The sequence below is a fragment of the Tursiops truncatus genome, chromosome 7, assembly GCF_011762595.2.
Source record: "Tursiops truncatus isolate mTurTru1 chromosome 7, mTurTru1.mat.Y, whole genome shotgun sequence".
In the NCBI taxonomy this organism is placed as follows: domain Eukaryota; kingdom Metazoa; phylum Chordata; class Mammalia; order Artiodactyla; family Delphinidae; genus Tursiops; species Tursiops truncatus.
In genome coordinates this window covers 14690601-14706725 of record NC_047040.1, presented here as the reverse complement: position 1 = coordinate 14706725, position 16125 = coordinate 14690601, and positions in this window count along the sequence as shown.

Below are 16125 nucleotides of genomic sequence, written 5' to 3'. Positions count from 1 at the left end.
GTCACAATTGGTGAAATAATTTTGTAACCCTACTGTTAATTGAAGTCCACACTTTATTTAGATTTGCTTAGTTTTTACCTAATGTCCTTTTTCTACTTTAGGATCCCATCTAGGATACCATATTATTTTTAGTCAACAAGTCTCCTCAGGCTCCTCTTGGCTGTGACAGTTTCTCAGATTTCCATGTATACATCACCCTGACAGTTAGGAGTACTGGTCATGTTTTTGGTAGAATGTACCTCAATCAGGAGTTGTCTGATATTTCTCTCAGGGTTAGACAGGGACTATTTGGGGGTGAGGGGGAAGACCACAGAGTTAAAGTACCATTCTTATCACAGTGTACCAAGGATGCATACCATCAATATGACTTATTGTTGATGTTGACCTCATCACTGGCTGAGGTAGTGTTTGTCAGATTTCTTCTTTGTAAAGTTACCCTCCCCCCCATTTCCAAATGTCATCTTTAGAAGGAAGTCAGTATATGCAGTGCACACTTAAGGAGTGGAGCTTTATGCTCCATTTCCTTGAGGGTGACCCATCTACATAAATTATTTGTAATTCCTCTGCATGAGAGATCTATATTTTCTTCCCATTTGGCATTTAGATCTATGAAGCATCCTGTGTAAGATGCACAACTTTTGTGTAAGATATAAGGTATGTGTTGAGGTTTATATTTTTGGATATGGACATTCAATTATTCCAGTATCATTTATCAAAAATACTATTCTGTCTCTACTGGATAGCCTTTGCACTTTGCCAAAATTCATTAATTATATTGGTATGGGTCTATTTTTAGCCTCTCAATTCTCTTCCATTGATCTATGCACTTGTTCTTTTGCCAGTATCACACTGTCATTAATACATAATCTTTGTGCTGTCTTGAAGTCAGGTTGTGAGTCCTTTGATTTTGTTCTTTTTCAGTATTGTGTTGGATATTCTTGGTGCTTTGCCTTTCCATATAACTTTAGAATCATTTTGATGATATATACAAAAATGCTTGCTGAAATTTGATGGGGATTGCTTTGGATCTATAGATTGAGTTGGAAAATAATACATCTTAGATATTTAGTCTTCTACTAACTATTCCATGTCCCAACTCAAGTGAACATGTAATCTCTGTACATTTATTTAGATCTAGTTTTATTTCTTCCGCCATTTTTTGTAGTTTTTTTGCATTCAGGTCCTGTACATATTTCACTTTCACTCTTTCTCTTTCCCTCCCTCCCTCCACCACCCTTCCTCTCTTTCTTTCTTTCTTTCTTTCCCTTTCTTTCTTTCATTTCTTTCTTTCTTCTTCCTTTCTTTTTGGTGCTACTGAATTTTTTATTTATTTCCAATTCTAATTGCCCATTGCTGGTATATAAGAAAGCAACTTTTATCAACCTTATATCCTTGCTTTGTATCTTATGTCACTTATTATTTCCAGGATTTTGTTATTGATTGTTTATGAGAGATCCTAGTCTGTGTTCCTGTCTTGTAATTTCTTTATCTGGTTTTGGTAATAGAGTAATGCTGGCTCATAAAATGAATTATAAAATGTTTCCTCTGCTTCTATTGTCTGGAATGAATTGTAGAGAATAGGTTTTATTTCTTTCTTAAAAGTTTAGTAGAATGCACCAGTGAAATAATCTGGGCTTGGAGCATTCTTTTTTGGAAGATTATTAATTATTGATTCAACTTATTTAATAGATAAAGAACTTATTCTGTTAATCTATGCCTCCTTGTGTGCATTTTGGTAGTTTGTGTAGGAATTGGCTCATTTCATTTATCAAATTTATGGGCATAGACTTATTCACATTATTCCTTTATTATAGGTTTAATGTTCATAAGATCAGCTGTGATGACCCATCTTTAATTTATGATATTGGTAATTTATGGCTCCTTTCTCTTTTTCTTGGTTAGTCTAACTAGAAGTTTATCAAATTTGTTTATCTTTTCAAAGAACCAAGTATTGATTTCATTGATTTTCTTTATTGTTTACTTGTTATAAATTTCATTTATTTCTGATCTAGTTTTACTATATCTTTTCTTCTACATATGTTATGCTTTAAGGGTTCTTCCTCTACTTTTCTAAGGTATAAGATTATTATTGATTTTAGATATTTTTTCTTTTATAGTATATTAAATGCATGCTATAAATTTCCCTCTAAGAAGTGCTTTCACTGTACCCCACCAATTTTGGTAATTTGTATTTTCATTTTTACTAAGTTCAAAATATTTAGAAATTTACCTTGAGACTCCTTCTTTGACCCGTGAATTATTTAGGAGAGTTTTGTTTCATTTCCAAATAGTTGGGGATTTTTCCAACATTTTTTTTTAAATTCTTGATTTCTAGTTTAATTCCACTTTGGCCAGATAATATATTTTATATGATTACTAGTGTTTTAAATTTGTTAAGGCATGTTTCATGGCCCAGAATGCAGTCTATCTCAGTGAATGTTCCAAAAAATTTTGAGAAGATTGTGTGTTCTGCTATAATTGATTAGAGTAGTCTATAAATATATCAGTTAGATCAAGTTGGCTGATAGTGATAGTCAAGTCACCTATACATACTGATTCTCTGCCCGTTTGATCTTTCAATTACTGACAAATGGTTGAAGTCTCCAACTACTATAGTCTCCACTTTAACAGTGGATTTGTTTATTTTTCCTTTCAGTTCAATCAGTTTTGCTTAATATATTTTGATGCTTTGTTGTTAGGTGTATATAAAGTTATAATTATTATATACTCTAGAAAAATTGACTCCTTTATCATTATGTAATGGTCCTCTTACACCTGATGACTTTCTTTGTTCTAAAGTTAGCTTTGACTAAAATTAATATAATTCGTCTAGATTTCTTTTGGTTAGTGTTACTATGGTACATTTCTCCATTGCTTTACTTTTAAACTATATAAGTCTTTATATTTAAAGCAGATTTGCTGTAGACAATTGTCTTATGATCCACTCTGACAATCTGTTTTTTCACTGGGGCGTTTAGGTCATTCTTTTGGATCTTTAGAATCTTAGAAACAGCTTAGTCCACCAAACTTTTGATCACACAAACTTTCGAGGAATAAAAAATCTTTCTCTCTTTTTCTTTATCTATTTAACTATGTCTCTATATAAATAATTGGCAAATATTATTTATATAACTATATTAAAATTATAAGCCATATACAACAATTAAATTTAGTAAGAACTGGATAAAGACTAAATAAACAATATCATAATACAGTAAATTATATTTTATATTATAAAATAATTTTTGCTCTCACTAAAATATTATTAAGTATGTTTAAGTGGAATAAATAGGATTAAATATATCTTAAAATCTTGGATTAATACTTTTGATATAACAATTTGAAGTTCTAGAAGTTTAATAATTGTTTTAATAAGTGCTATAATTATATCTCATGAAAAAATTTAGATACAAATGAAAAAAATCACATTACTGATTGTGCTTGCTGAATAATAATGCTCACTTTAATTCCCACATTAAATTAGACAAAGATTTTTTTTTTTAATTTTGGAGTACATTTCCTTCATTCATGATGTAAATGTTGTCCTTGAGCACTAATCAGAAGGAATTACATTTTTTATATTGTTAAAATTGAATGAAGAAATCATTGAAACTCTTTTGAAAATTGTTAAATTGAAAATTCTGTTCCAAGTTTGTAAATATTCAGATGTGACATTTTTATGAGTGATACTTTACTTTCAACATAGTGATAAAAATATTTTAAATATTCTTTTTCAAAATGATCTTTCTGTTACATAAGTTTCCCCCTTTCTATTAAAATGTCTTTACCTTGAAAAGACAGATAGAATGTGTTTATATTTTTCAGAAATATCTGCAAGGTAACATAGTGTTAGAAGCCATTTGCCATTATAGGAAAGGTCAGAAAGTTTGGAATACTAATCATTTTGATCAAAAGAAAATCATGACTCAGATTTAAGTTCAATAACCTTTAAATGCTTTGCCATAAAATTGATAGTTAACATTTTGTGAGTGCTCACCATGTACCAGGCAGTGCAGTGTGTTCTTCATATACTTCATCTCCTATTATTCTTCATAATTACCCTATCATCCCTCTTATTTTCCAAGTAAGGAAACTGGATTTAGCAGAGTGGTTAAGTTGCTTGCCCAAGATCACCTAGAAAGTGTTTTAGGTCAGATTTTTCAGTTGAAGAGCCCCAAGATGAAGATTTGTTTGTGCAAGTGACTTATTAAGAAAGTGTTCCCAGGATTCATGGGTAAGGGAGTGGGGGAAGCAGGAAAAATAAGCCAAGAAGCCAAGAAGGGTACAGTTTCAACAAAATCTCAGCCCTCGTCTGATTATGAAGGTATCTCTTGAGTATAAATTGCACAGAGTTTGCTCAACTTCAAGGCATAGATGTGGGTTTTCATAATCTAGTCCACTCAGTAAGTCCACCACCTAGAAGGATGAATTCTTAAGCAAGCTTTCTAACAGGTCTGGTAAGAAGGAGGCTTTTGTAGTCTTCTTGGGCCCTTTTCTCTAAAGGGAGTCACAAGCACATGTCTTTAAAAGAAAAGCACATAGAAGCTGGAGGCTATGCACAAAGAACCTTTCAAATGTATGTAAGAGGATCTAAGTGAATTGCTGTTAGCATTTACTGTAGCTAGTAAATGACATAACCAAGATTAAACCCAAGCAGTGTGGCTACAGACCCCATGCTCTCAATCATTATACTAAACCACCTGGAATAACCAGCAAATCTCTGGTCATTTCCCAATTATTTACAAACACTATTAATACTTTAGTCTCTTTTAAAAGTATTTTTCTGATAAAATTTACAAATCATTGGTGACCTGTAACATTTTGGACCTTCTGACTCAAATTTTCACTGTAATAGTTCACTCATGAATTACACATTTAATGAATTTTACATGTGATACTATCTCTGTAGCACCAGAGTTATTTTAAAATTCTAATCAGAAGAGATATTTTTGTTTCCCATTGTGGATTTAGATGTAGTTCAGAAATTGACTCTCTATATCAAATGTATAAGTATGCTAACTAGTCCACTACTTTATATAACAGATATTCCTACAAGCCAGAGTGATGTGGATATTGAAAAGAAAAAACAATCTAGGGACTCCCTTGTCATCCTTGGCCTTGAGACCCGGAGTGCTTTTTCCCCACTGATTGCTCTATGATGTAGTCAACACTGAGTGGACATCTAAGTGAATTATGGGGGTGCTGCTCTAGATTAATTGCATGGAGATGAAAGGAAGATGATGACCTTAGGGAGTAAGTTCTCTGTTAAGGGGAAGGATGAGTCATCCTCACGGTATGGGTAGAGTCATGGGTCTATTCACTTTGAGTTGTCAGGGTAAATACAAGTTAGTGAGAGTTCCAATTTTCCCCTTCTATACCAAGAATTACTTCTGAAATGACTCTAACCATTCAGTGAGACAATTAGCATATATTGGCAGACCATGAGGTGTAGGACTGTGAAGAGTGGGTGGTAAAGAACTGGTAGACTTGCTCCATTCTAACTCCTCACTGGCTATTTGGGAAAGGAATTCTTATCTCACTAACAGGTCCAGTTAGAAGCTTTTAGTTATCCTAAGCACTGAACAATAATACTAACTTATACTTATATGGTACTTTCTGAGTGCCAATGCAATACCATATATATAGTGCATACAGTAAATATTATTACTTCCATGTTACATCTGAGGGAACTGAGGCACAAGGAGGTTAAGTATTTTGTGCAAGATTAAACAGCTTGGAAAAGGTAAATATGGAAAGTAATCATTCTATGTTTTTAACTACTAAGCTATATGGTGCCTAGGGAGGGAGAAGGAAACAAGAAATTAGAGTGGGGAAAGGTAAATAGGGTAAATATAGATGAGTGGCCTCATCTATATTTGTATAAATATTTATTAAAATGATTAGCAAATAAGCATTAATATCCTTGATATTTTTGATTATCTAAATAATTCATAATTTATTGAAGTAAATTATTTTGTCTGCCCTTTTGTATGAAGTACAAATTATAAATAACACTAAACTTTGAAGGAGGTGCTTGGAGATTTAAGACACTTTTCTCCATGCTAATTTAATATGTTTTTTGAAAATATCTTATTTTTCAACCTACCTTTTTTTTTTTTTACATCTTTATTGGAGTATAATTGCTTTACAATGGTGTGCTGGTTTCTGCTTTATAACAAAGTGAGTCAGTTATACATATACATATGTTCCCATATCTCCTCCCTCTTGCATCTCCCTCCCTCCCACCCTCCCTATCCCACCCCTCTAGGTGGTCACAAAGCACCGAGCTGATCTCCCTGTGCTATGCGGCTGCTTCCCACTAGCTACCTACCTTACGTTTGGTAGTGTATATATGTCCATGCCACTCTCTCACTTTGTTTTGGCAATATCAGCTTGGACTGACAAGGGCAAAAAGAGTCCGAGATGAAAAGAGGCTTCAGTGCCCCCACCCTTTTATGGACAGGTAGTAGGCTGAGAAAACTACTCAGTTAAGAACACAGACCTTTCTTATAAAAAAAAAGGGAGGATGACTCAGCAAAGCCGAGCCAAGAGACCAGAGGGCAAAGGGAAGAGATACAAAGAACCACTCTGAGGGAGAACTGAGTGCTAATCAAACACACAGTAACGTGCACCTGGCTAGATTTTAGAATTACTATGGGCCAGTGACTGCAACATGCCCCTTGTCTTCCTCTTCTCTTTTGAGTAGGAATGTCCATTGCAGTTCCAGCATTGCATGTTGAGGGTGTGGAGAGCGGATAACCTGTCTCTGACATCTCAGGGATGCAGATGTAGAAGAACTTTACTGGAGGAGGTGTATTTGGTTTTTTTGGCCATGCCCCCAGAGTGTGGGATCTCCTTGGCCAGGGGTGGAACCCATTCCCTCTGCAGTGGAAGAATGGAATCCTAACCACTGGACCACCAGGGAATTTCCAGGAGGAGCTGTATTTGACGAATTGCATTGAAGAGTCTCATCTACACCTGGGCTGATTTAGGTAATGAGATCCTGAATATTAAGCATGAGTCAGACACTATAACAGGATGAGATTTTGGTGATTTCTGAGAGCAGTATGATGGTATTTTGCATATGGGAGAGATGTGGATCTCGAGTCAGAGGGTGTACTGTGATTTCCAGCTGAGAGTCTTGAATATATTCACTGTTGGGCACTTGCTGTTGCTGTACACTGGCCAGAGGAAATTTATACCTAAGATAAACGATGTCAGATGACATGCCTGGAAACGTAATTAGGATTTTATCAGGTGCTCCAACAATTGTATGTATCTCCAACAGTTGTATGTATCTACAGGCTGCTGGTTTTGAATTGAGAGTTTCCAGAAGTCAGATTGAATTAGAAATGGATATCTAGGCCCTTCAATATGATGATTATACATTTATTTTCCAAGGATGCAAAAATAATGTTTTCTTGGAGATAGATAATACTTCACCAGATTTGTGCTCTCCTATAATGAAAGAGGCTTCCTAGCCACTTTTTCAACCAGATGGGGCATTGTGCCTCAGTTTTGGTCAGTGGACTTGGGGTGGAAGTGATATGTGCCCTTCCTTCTCAAACCTGTGACATAAACCTTACAATCAATCTTTTATTTCTCACTTCTTTCATTCTTTAGGCTGTCCTTGTTCAGGCCCATCTTGAAAGCTATGTGTGGAAGACAGCAGAGGCCCCATTAACTCGAGTAATTCTGCTGGAATATCATGCATAGCATTAAAAAAACCCACCAAGATATGGCACATGATTAAAAATGATAAAATTTTGGGATAATATATTTTTATATGTTTAGTATGATTCAGTAATTTCCCAAAGAACATATTGCCAGTTTTCTTTGGTTCAAAATGGTAGTAGTCTGTCTGGCAAGATATTTTTCCCCATTCCCCACTTAAATGAAAATATTAACAGACAATAAGCAGTAGCTTTAATAATTCAGGTGACCATCTATCAGATCTATACTTTATCTCTGTGGCCATCAGTCTAACACAAACTATAATTATGTCTTGCCTGGAAGACTACAATAGCCTTACATCTGTTCCTGTACCCTCCAAACTGTCTCCAAGTTGTAGTCAGAGTGATCGTTTCAATTTGATCATGGTTCTCATCCATAGCTTCCTAAGATAAAGTCCTTAATGTGTCAGGGTCCTATGAGGTCCTGCCTTGTCTGACTCATGTATACCTCAGCAGTTTCATCACAGATCACTCTTGCTCTCACTGCTTTTGCTGGAGCAAAAGTACATCTCAGTTCCTGGATGTACTTTCCCTCCATAGAAACTCAGTTTACAAATCATTTCCTTAGGGAAGACTTTGCTGATCCCAAATTGATTAAGGTTCCTTCATTTTATGTTACAGCATTATATTACTTTCTTTCATAGCATTTTTTCTAACTTTGAAAAAAATGTAAAATGTTGGATTATTTTGTTTAATTTTTAACCAGGTATTATATCCATGTGGTTTAAAAATTATTTTTAAAATACAGTGAAATGATGTATAACATCAGAGTGAAACCTAAACTTTTGCCAGTGATCTGAGGGTCCAGTTTTACCACTGAATTCTGGCATGTATTTGGGTCTATTTCTGAGCTTTCTATTCTGGTCCATAGGTCAGCTGTATGTTCATGTATGAGTGCCATCCTGTTTTAATCAATAATGTTTTTCTTATTACTTGATTTTGCACTATTAAATATTCTTTTAGCTTAATTGCTTGATTTATTGGCTTTAAATAAGATCCTTTTGCACACAACTCTTACAAATAATACATCAGCAAATTTATTCTGCCTTCAATGTCTTTCCCCCTTTCCCTCCAGTTTTTTTAGTTGTTATAATTTCTATATTGTCAGGGCATATAATACATTTTTCTTGTCAGTCACTTTAAATCCCATATTTAAAAAAATTTAGTTCCATCGTTAAATAATTTAACCTTTATCACCAGTCTTTTTACCAGTTTCCGTGGCCATCCCTTATTTGGCTGATACAGCTTGAGGAATAGAAAAAAGATGGAGAAGCATAGAAGATGAATCTGGAGCTGTAAAATGAATGCATCCAATACCATAATTGACACAGTGATCTTGCCTTCTAAACCACAGAGGAAAGAAAGTGAAAGCAGAAATAGGATAAAGTATATGAAAGAATAACAAATGTCTATGTATTAGAGGTTCTGGTAAGAAGCAAGATCTTTGGAGTAGTTGAATGAGAAAGCTGAGTAGAGAGGTGACTATTGTCAGAGAGAGAAATAACTAATTTTTGTCTTTTTATTCTAATCTCAGAGTGAGGAAACTTCTGGATGATGACAGGATCCAGGTTATGACCATGAAAGTAAATGGTTGACATGGAATTGAGGAGAAGGTCATTAGATATGAAGAAGTCAAGTAACTAAAAGTTCAGAGTCTTGAAAGTTCAGATAAAATCATCTAGAATGATAACTTATACTTATCGTATAATGATAATGTAACTTCATGTAAGAAGTCCCTAGCAGAGCATCCTGAATAAAAAGTAGGCAGTTGGGTCAAGAAGAAGAGGAAATGTAGTTCAAGCTTCTACAATGAACTTACAAATTATGGCAAGAATTGGGGGGGGAGGAAGACTGTTGGCAAGGTTCCATGACGCGAACTAAGGTAGTTTGTGGCATGAGCATCAAAGGAATAGAGGGTTTCATATGAAGACGGAGGAATAATTGTCTGGAAGCCATCTTGAAGAAGAAGAAAAGTGGCCTCCTTTCCTTACCATGAGCAGTGAGAATGTTGCTTTCCAAGAAAGAAGGCAGCTTCGGGGGTGGAGTCTTCTGAGGCATGCCATGTTTCATTTAATGCAGAATATGAGAGTACTGCATCATGAAGAGTATAAGGTTGTACGATTTTGGTTTGCTATGATGAAATGGGAGCTCCAGATGGCATAGTTAAAGAAAAAAAATAAGAGAGGAAAGTTGAGCTAAAGGAGAGAAACAAATAATTTCAATGGAGATGAATGTTTGGAAGAGTCTAGACCCCTGAAGGGACTTTCATCTCAGGTGCTAAGAACACCTAACCAAGATATGCCACTGAGGAGAATCATCATTCCTATTTAAACTGTATATTATATGCATTTATGGGGCATTTCTTTATTTCTGTCTTTGAGTACCACCTTGATTTTCCTAAATAATTTCCCATCTTAAGTCAGTTGAAATTTAAGTCCCCCAAAATCATTCACCAAATGTAATAAATCCACAAAGGAGATAAAAATTTACAGATTTTTTCTTTAATGTGTGTCTACTAAATTATTGGAGTATTTCTCCTTAATAATACACTAAATGACAAGTAATTAACTTATTAGTTTCTTTACAGTATACATCATTCAGGAAGAGAATGGCAAAAGCAACATGTTTTTGACACCATAGTTTGCTCTTTGCCAATGGTGTAGACAGTTAATATTCACTACACTAAATGTGAACACTGGATGGGAGAATTGGATTGATAACATAACAGGGCCACTCTGGGATATAGCATTGAAGAAACTTCATAAAAGAAGTCCCTAGCAGAGCATCCTGGATAAAAAGTAGGCAGTTGGGTCAAGAAGAAGAGGAAATGTAGTTCAAGCTTCTACAATGAACTCAGCAATAATAAACAGAAAAGAAAAATGTGTCTCCAGTGATAGGGTTCCTGCCCCCTTTAGGTTTATCCAGGTGAGGATACTCAGTGTATCCTTTAAGTTGGAATACCAGAAAATAAATGATTAAAGGAAAAAATAAATAGTTCTTTCAATAAGTGCTATGATAGTTCTGAGAAGGAAGCAGGGCAGTATGATCTGGACAAACTATATGAACGTGAAGAACACTTTTACCACTTCCTTGCATGTTGTGTTGAGGCAAGCAAAGGGCTTCATGACTTTCAGGTCCAAAAAGATTTGATGAGGTAATATTTGTGAAAATGTAAATTGCAAGTCCCCATATAAATGTCTAGTGTTATATCTTTATTAACAGCGTTCATCACAATTAAATGAGTGTTTAAGAACACCATCAGAACCAGTGGAGAGAATTGCAGAGGCTAAATGATATGGTGAAACAAATTCAAAAGCTGAAAAGGAATTCTTAGGTGGCCTATGCCTGCGATCTCAGGGATATTTGCTTTAATGATTAATTCCTTTTTTTTAATGAAGTGGACAATCCATGGCTTTGAAACTGTTTTTTCTTGCTTAGATTTTTTTTTTACTGTAGTTATGTTTATTGTGATGGGTTCTGCTTATATTACCTAATGATGGGCCAAATTGTTCAGCTCTAACATAATTGCTTCTGCATTCATTACTAAAACTGGAAAAGATACATTAGACTCCTAGCAGAAATAATATGTTGCTCCAGGGTGATATTTGGAAAAAAAAAAAAAAAAACATATTACAGAAATATGTATGCTGTAAAAAAAGACATTTTTTTTCACACAAAAAAAGATATTTGTGCTTTCCTTTGCAGTTATGGCTCTTAAGACATTTGACTGAAATATCGTATGTTGATTATGATGATGATGAATCTGTGTTTCTAATTGTCACTAAAAAGACACAGCCATGGCTTGAATATTAGTTTGCTTTGCATTATACAATATGCAAATACAAGTGTCAGTTGTGTTATCCCTACACTGAAAAGTTAGAATTGACTTACTGAGCAGAAACCATACTACCAAATATGCATAAAATTTCCATATAGCAAATGTTATAGGATTTACTAAACTACTCTTTTTAGAAAATAATGGAATTTCATTAAACTTATCTGTTATTGGAAAGTACAGGGATTATTTGGGTGTGATGTTTTGGTCAGGTGGTTAAAAGGACTGAGGTCTGTGGCAGTTGGACTCAACAGAAATAGACACTGAGGTAAGTAAGGGGTGAAAAATTAGACATCAAAACCTGAGAAGGGAAACAAGAGGAAGAAGAAATGGGCAGAGAATGAAGCTGAACATTGATACAGGCCTGACAAAGTCTTGGCAATTGGAGGGGGAGCTCTGGAGGAAGTATTAACTATCAGTGTGCCCTGCACTGGGCCAGATGCAGGTGACTCTGGGAAGAGTCTGTCTTTGGGCAAAGAGGCTCTCTGAAGTCAGGACAGACTCTAAAGGAGCTGACAACTGGAGACTGTCTGCTGAGTACACTTCCCACTGCTAAAGGGGGCTCTGAGACAGGGTGGCATATCTCCCTACCAACCACAAACATGAACAGACAGAAGGGGCACTGAAGAATCTGTGGATTGCCTCCAGCTTCCTCTACCTAATGCTAGTCTCTATGAGTGCATTATATTAATTTTTTCCAGTGGATAGAGGTATACTGCTGACAAGTTGATCGGTGGTAAAAACTGGACATAATTTTCTATTTCTGAGAATTGGAGAACAATAGGATCCAGAGTGAATCAGGAATCTGGGCTAACAGGTAGGGAGACAATTGAACAAGGGCTCGCAAGAAGAGTGCCTGAAAACAGGTAAATATTTGTGGGTTTTGGTTTTTTTTTTCCTTGGCCACCCCGCAAGACTTGGTTCCCCTACCAGAGATTGAACCGTGCCCTCGGCAGTGAAAGCACAGAGTCCTAACCACCGGACCACCAGGGAATTCCCAGTTAGGTATTTAGGAAATGCACTAAAGGGCAAGTCTAGTATGGAACTAGGTAATTATATAAGTGAATTGCATCCAAATTGATGGTAGATTTTAAGAATGGCTGTCCAGGCCTGGTATCTAGATATAATCTTACGCACTTGTCTTCTTTTTTTTTTAAGATATTTTCATTTATTTTATTTTTTTAACAACCTAATTGGTATACAAGCACATATTTAATGTATATGATTTAATGATTTTGGACATCTATATACATTCATGAAATTATCATCACAATCAAGGTAATAGACATATCCAACACCTCTAAACATTTTGAGTCCCTTTGTTGTTTTGTGTGTGAGTATGTTTGTTTTGAGGAGGGGACATAAGAACACAATGTGAGATCTCTACCATCTTAGTTTTTTAAGTGCACAATATAGTAGTATTGATAGGTGCTACGCTCTACAGCAGATCTCTAAACTTATTCATCTTGCATAACTGAAAGTTTATGCCAATTGAACAATTCCCCATTTCCCCCTCCTCTCAGCCCCTGGTAATCACCATCCTATTCTTTGCTTCTATGAGTTTGACTATTTTAGGAAACTCATGAGGGGAATCATGCAGTATTTGTCCTTATTTGACTGGTTTACATATCTTTTAAACTTTGCAAAACGCTATCAAGTGAAAAAAAGACTAAAAATGTAAAAACGAAAAATGTATTCTTGCTATAATGACTTATTGGGTGGGTGGGTGGACGCAGTGCAGCACCAAATTAAGAATTTGTGGTAGGTAAGAGCTCTGTTCCTAGGACCATCTCTACCAGAACGATACCTTACACTCACGGATGGTGATAGCAAAGGCACAGTTTATAGCCTGCTCTGGTTATGATGTCATAGAGGCTAACTTCTCACCAAGAGTAAGTGATGATAATTTCATAGCTTTGTGGAAGAAGGAGATAAGGGTTATTGAGCTCTTAACTATATGCCAGACACTAAGCTTAGCCTTTTGTGAGGAGAGAGGAGACAAAATTAGGTTATGTGATTTGCCTAGTATTTCACGGTTTATCTCAGATTTTCTTAGCCTGAGCTTTCTACTGCTATGAAACACAACCAAAACGACATCACAGTGTTAAGTCCTTTAGGGAAAGAGCTTGCATCAGAGAAGGCTGTTGCTGAGAACTTGATGTAACCTGATCTGTTAAGAGTTCATCAGGGCTTGACTCTTCACAGGACCTGGTCCTTATATCAAAAGAGATCTGGGACTTCAGGGTTAATAACACTAGCCATGCTGTTCCTGTCAAGTTCACATCATCCTTCTTCTACTAGGGCCTCACTTCACTGGAACTACAGTGTGCTTTTGGGTTCTGAGGACTTCATTTACTTAATCAAATATTAATGGATTATATCGAAGGTAAAGTTTTAAAAAATCTAAGATATTCAAGAGTTATTGATTTTCTTCTTTTTCTGAAAGTGATCCAAATTCCTCCAAATCAGAGATATACAGGGAACCTCTTGAAGTGCCATTAGTTGTTCCTACCTACTTAGCATCCCTTCCCTCTTTTTCTAGTAACTGAGTCCCCCCTCACATTTTTTCTTTGTGGTACTACCACAAAGGAATAAGCACTCCCATAAAAAACAGATTTCTTGGTAAAAATAGCTTTACCACTGGTGGATGATGAGTAAAGGAATGACTATTAATCAGCAACTTCTCCAAGGCTTGGGAATGCAGAAAGCAAAGGGATCCCCATTACAATCCTGCCTTTTCTGCTGGAGCAATCATGAAAGATTTCTCTTGTGGAATGACCCTAGTTGAGAGATGGAGAGCACAAGAGCCATGTACCCCTAGACTGAGCTATGCCTGAAGGAAAATATTCCCTTTTGATTTTTCAGTTACATGAATCAATGAAGTTCCTTATTTTGCTTAATCTAGTTTCAACTGTCTTTCTGTTTTTTCTGTCACTTGTAACCAAATGAAACCTGACTACTGCATAGACTTTTCCTTGAACAGGGGATGTGGGGGAGGGGAGGAGAAAGTAATATTGCTCTAAATACCTATTGCGATGTGCTGGGCCTAAAATTAGACTCTATTATTTCACTAATTAATATATGTTCTTTATTTATGAGGATAGAGGAGACAAAATTGTGTTATGTGATTTGCTTAATATCTCACTATAAGTTACAAATTCAAGCCCAAACCAAACTCCATATCCAATATACCACGTTGCGTCCCCATGTTGCAATTATATTGCATATGCAAATGCAATTGTATATATATGCAAATAATATTAGAATTTAAGCAATACTGAGAGCTATTGCTATAAAAAGAACAAAATAGATTGTGTTGGAGAGAAAAGAGTCAGAAATGAACTTCCAAAGCAGTCTAGAGCTGTCCATAGTTCTGACCTCTTTCTAGCTATCTCTGACTATTAGTCCTTAGGTAAATTCCCATTTTTCCTACACCATAGCCTTGTTCACTCTCACACATTTAACCTTTACTTCCCCACCTCTTCTAATGAAAGTTGTGAGCTCTGTTAGACTGGCTTATACAAAATGATGTGAAGTCATCCATACCTCAGTTCAATTTTTAGTACTTCTGCTGATGAATCACATAACTTTGAACAAGTCACATAACCAAAGACTCAGTTTTCTTATCTATAAAAGGGGAATAAACCAGGAGTTGCAGTAACTGGAATATAGAAGGAACTCAAAAAAATGGTAGCTCTCTTCTCACCTTCCTCACTTATGGAATAAAACTTGAAAAAAAAAGGGAAAAAATGTTTATTGGCAGAATTACTTTTTGACATGGTACTTGCTGTGACAAAATTTTACCTATAGGTATTTTCCACCCCACGTTAGAAGTTTCCATTTTCACTTACAAAAGCTTTGTCTTCATGAGGTGAAGATTTGGGCAGCCTCCTACGTAGATTGTGCTCTAGACACACATGGATTTGTAGAAGGAATTATCCTATCCCAGCTGAATCAAACTGATTTTGGATAGCAATTAGCAAATCTCCCTTCCTATCCTGTCTCTTACTTAATAATGTTTTCATTTACAAAAATAGGAGCAAAACAAATTGGATTATTTCTGACTATATATATATATATATATATATATATATATATATTTTTTTTTTTTTTTTTTCAGCAGGAATGGCAGCACTTGGCAGCTGGGATAAATGGACAAAATATTCCCTCTGATTTAAACCACAAATATAGTCAGGTAGAGAATGTTGCTGGTAATTTTAGCTTTTAAAATACACATTCAAAGCAGGCATTAAGTTGACAATGTGATTTGCACATTTCAAGTTTTACATTAAAAAGCTAAATGCAAACCCCATTTTCTATATACCAGAGAAAAACGCATATCCTTAGAGGACACAAAACACATGGAATAAATATGTACTTGCTCTTTCACTTACAAGTTTACTTTTTCTTTTAAATCTCCACATTAATTATCATTATTACTTTTTAGCAATTTATGCTTTGCAAGGAGTTGTCCATCAGTTCTAAACACAGATGCTATTTTTCAGCTCTTCTTATTACACAGGTTTATTAGCAATGTGTCTTTCCTCTAAGATTTTA